Raw genomic sequence first — 4,503 nt, 5'->3', positions numbered from 1 at the left:
GATTTTATAGCTAACTGGCTGGCTGGGTGTCCATAAAAGGGAGCTACCCCCCTTCATTTATCACATCCCCCTTAAATCGCAGATGGTGCTGGTTCAGGTCTGGTCCACACCAGCTGGGATTTCTTTCTGGAGGTTTAGGAAACAGAGTTAATAAGATACATGCACCTCTAATTTTATTAATAATTACATGAAGAACTATACTATATTTTTTACATTTCAAGGACTACAACGACTTAGACTACAGGGACATTTTCACCCGGCTGATTCTGGGAAATCTTCCTGGGAGAGTGCTTCAGCCATTTTGTTAGAGGCTCCTGAAATGTGTTGTATTTCAAAATCAAAGTCTTGAAAGGCTAAACTCCACCAAAGAAGATTTTTTGTTAGTCTCTTTTTTAGGGTATGTCTACTCTACAAAATTAGGTTGAATTTATAGAAGTCGATTTTTAGAAAGCGATTTTATACAGTCGATTGTGTGTATGTGTTCCCACTAAGCGCATTAAGTCGGCGGAGTGCGTCCACAGTACTGAGGCTAGCGTTGACTTCCGGAGCATTGCACTGTGGGTAGCTATCCCACAGTTCCCGCAGTCTCTGCGCCCATTGGAATTCAGGGTTAAGCTCCCAATGCCTGATGAGACAAAAACATTGTTGTGGGTGGTTTTGGGTACATGTCGTCAGTTGCCCCACCCTCTGTGAAAGCAATGGCAGACACTCGTTTCGCGCCTTTTTTCCGTGTGGGCGCCATACTGCTTTCAGCAGACAGTGCGGTAGGACTGCTAACCGTCGTCATCAAACCACCGCTTCACCTGCCATTCTGCTCTCCTGCTCTTGTCTCGATAGCGAATTTCTCCATGTTGTCTGTTACGGGCTCCCGCTTCCGCTGTAACTTTGCTCTCCTGCTCTCATGAATCCACCTTGCAGGTCATCAGCCACCGCTTCCATTGCCACTCTGCTCTCCTGCTCTCCTGGTGATCTCGCAGGGCCGCTTCCGCTGCAACTCTGCTCGGCTGCTCTTGTCTCGCCATAACAGGGCAAGCGTGCAGCCCGCTGAGCTGTGAACAACCGCTTCCGCTGCCACTCTGCTCTCTTGCAGACGCCATACCACGGCAAGCATGGAGCCTGCTCAAATTACTGTGGCAGTTATGAGCATTGTAAACACCTCGCACATTATCATGCAGTATATGCAGAACCAGAACCTGCAAAAGCAGGCGAGGAGGCAATGGCAGCGTGGTGACAAGAGTGATGAGGACATGGACACAGACTTCTCTCAAAGCACAGGCCCCGGCAATTTTGCCATCCTGTTGGCAATGGGGCAGGCTCATGCCATGGAACGCCAATCCTGGGCCCATGAAACAAGCACAGACTGGTGGGACCGCATAGTGTTGCAGGTCTGGGATGATTCCCAGTGGCTGCGAAACTTTTCCATGCTTAAGGGCACTTTCATGGAACTTTGTGACTTGCTTTCCCCTGCCCTGAAGCGCAAGAATACCAAGATGAGAGCAGCCCTCACAGTTCACAAGCGAGTGGCGATAGTCCTCTGGAAGCTTGCAACTCCAGACAGCTACCGGTCAGTTGGGAATCATAGAATACTAGGGTTGAAAGGGACCTCAGGAGGTCATCTAGTCCAACCCCCTGCTCAAAGCAGGACCAATCCCCAATTTTTGCCCCAGATCGCAAATGGCCCCCTCAAGGATTGAACTCACACCCCAGGGTTTAGCAGGCCAATGCTCAAACCACTGACCTATCCCTTCCCCTTCTTTGATAGCCTCTGGTACGGAGATGATATGTGGAGCGATGAAACATCTGCAGCTGTGGGAGGGAAAAAAGGGAGATTAGTCATTAAAAAGAGACATTTTAGAGAACAATGGGTAGACTCTTTCACAGTGAACCAAGCTGTTAACATTACATAGCATGTGTGCTTTCTCTACAAGGTCGCATTTTGCCTCTTATATCGAGTGCCTGCCAGTATAGTGTGAGAGATCACACACGCAGGGCCGGCGGGCAACAGAATTCGGCTTGCAGGCAGCCATGGTAAGCCACAGTCTTTTGGCTTCTTTAACCTTCCTAACATGTGGGAATGGTTTCAAACAGCAGCACCACACACACACACACACACACACCTAATTCTCTGGGATGATCGCTTCACCTCTCCCCCCACCAAGTGGCTAACAGCAGGGATGATTTCTGTTCAGCCACAGGCAAACAGCCCAGCAGGAACGGCCACCTCTGAATGTCCCCTTAATAAAATTCCCCTATTTCAACCAGGTGGCCATGAATGATATCACTCTCCTGAGGATAACACAGAGAGATAAAGAACGGATGTTGCTTGAATACCAGCAAACACCCAGACCATACGCTGCCATGCTTTGTTATGCATTGATTCCAGACTACGTGCTGCTGGCCTGCCGTGGTAAAGTGTCCTACCATGGAGGACGTAATAAGGCTGCCCTCCCCAGAAACCTTTTGCAAAGGCTTTGGGAGTACCTCCAGGACAGCTTCATTGAGGTGTCCCTGGAGGATTTCCGCCCCATCCCCAGACACGTTAACAGACTTTTTCAGTAGTTATACTGGCCGTGAATGCACCCCAAGTCTTCAGGGCAAATTAATCATTAAACACGCTTGCTTTTCAACCATGTATTATATTTACAAAGGTACACTCACCAGAGGTCCCTTCTCCTCCTTCTAGGTCCGGGAGCCCGCCTTCTGTGGGTTGGGAAGGTACTAGATCCAGGGTGGAAAACAGTTCCTGGCTGTCGGGTAAAATGGTTTCTCCACTTTCTTGCTGTGCTTCAATCTCCTCATCATCATCATCTTCCTCGTCCCCAAAACCTGCATCCCTGTTGCGTGAGAGTCCATTGACAGAGTCCCTGCACAGGGCTGGGGTAGTTGTAGGGGCACCCCCTAGAATGGCATGCAGCTCATCACAGAAGTGTCATGTCTAGGGCTCTGACCCGCAGTGGCCGTTTGCCTCTCTGGTTCTTTGGTAGGCTTGCCTGAGCTCCTTAAGTTTCACGTGGCACTGCTGTGGGTCCCTGTTATAGCCTCTGTCCTTCATGCCCTTGGAGATTTTTTCAGATATTTTGGCATTTCATCTATTGAAACAGAGTTCTGATAGCACAGATTCATCTCCCCATACAGCAATCAGATCCAGTACCTCCTGTTCGGTCCATGCTGGAGCTCTTTTGCGATTCTGGGACTGCATGGTCACTTGTGCTGATGAGCTCTGCATGGTCACCTGTGCTGATCAGCTCGCCACGCTGGCCAAACAGGGAAATTAACTTCAAAAGTTCGCAGGGCTTTTCCTGTCTACCTGGCCAGTGCATCCGAGTTGAGAATGCTGTCTAGAGCAGTCAGAATGGAGCACTCTGGGATAGCTCCTGGAGGCCAATACCGTCGAATTGAGTCCACACTACCCCAAATTGGACACAGCAAGGTCCATTTCAGCGCTAATCCACTTGGTGGGGAGGAGTACAGAATCCGGTTTTAAGAGCCCTTAAAGTCGGGGAAAAATGGCTTCATAGTGTGGACAGGTGCAGGGCTAAACTGATCTAACGCTGCTAAATCTGACCTAAACTCATAGTGTAGACCCAGACTGTAAATAGTTCCTGGGAGGTATGAACCCTTGGGATGGCTTTGATATACTAGTTCAAGCTGGGTTTTCCATAGAAAAGGAATAAAAGAAAGGGCTTTTGGTGTAAGTGGATGAGCTTGAACTGAGACAGAGTCTTGTTTTTGATTCAGCACCTTCTGTCCAAGCAAGACCCCAACCCTTGAAGAAGGGTTGGAAGGGATATTGGCGTACTAAGGCCCCATAAGGAAGATGTGCGACAGGAACTTTTATTGTTTTTTATATGTTCTATCTGTGATTCTTTTGTCCTAAAAATAAATGTATTTTACTGAGAAAGAGCTGTACGGTAAGTTGTAACTGCTGGCAATACATTTGGTTCATAGCTGTCAGAGAGAAGGCAATGCATAGATGCTGCCCATTAGGCAGCCTACCTTGCTGGGAATCTCATCACAGCGTATGCTATAGGGCTGTGCAGCCTTAAAACCCTGGTCAGAAGGGAGTAGGACAAGGGCGGATCTCTACCCAGAAAACAGGTAATGGCTAGAGACCTGATACCTGACTGAAGTGGTCCATAGAGGGGGAGGGTACAGGTGTAGTTACCCTGAAAGTGAGACACTCCCAGTGAAATCAAAAGGATTGGTTTGAATGTGGTGTGACTGAAATATTGGCCCTAAACCTGATAATTAACTAATAAGAATAATTAAAAGTATGTCACGCTTCAGGGCATAAACAGATTTTCTGATAGGCAAAAAAGTTGGTGATCCTCCTCCCCACCTTAGATACACACTCACATATGTATTCCACTGCACAGTTGGATATTATGGGCAGTTTTGCCTTCTACGGACATATCAGATATTGACCTGTCAGGAGCAGGACACTGGATTATATCTGATCTGGTATGGCAAATCTTCTGTTCAGAGGCCTGACCTCTGACTCTG

The 4,503-nt window shown here is 48.1% G+C and overlaps 1 long non-coding RNA gene across 1 annotated transcript; it reads right to left on the bottom strand.

Moving 5' to 3' along the window:
* Positions 1-1,751: 1,751 nt before the first annotated feature.
* LOC122466648 lies at positions 1,752-3,084 on the bottom strand. Its single transcript, XR_006292333.1, has 2 exons — positions 2,659-3,084; positions 1,752-1,806 (listed from the first exon to the last, which is right to left on the bottom strand). It is a non-coding gene; the product is annotated as an uncharacterized LOC122466648 (long non-coding RNA).
* Positions 3,085-4,503: the final 1,419 nt, after the last annotated feature.

The sequence above is a fragment of the Chelonia mydas genome, chromosome 7 (genome assembly GCF_015237465.2).
Source record: "Chelonia mydas isolate rCheMyd1 chromosome 7, rCheMyd1.pri.v2, whole genome shotgun sequence".
Taxonomy (NCBI): domain Eukaryota; kingdom Metazoa; phylum Chordata; order Testudines; family Cheloniidae; genus Chelonia; species Chelonia mydas.
The sequence above is the reverse complement of the archived record's forward strand: the minus strand, read 5'-3'. Positions and strand labels throughout refer to the sequence as shown.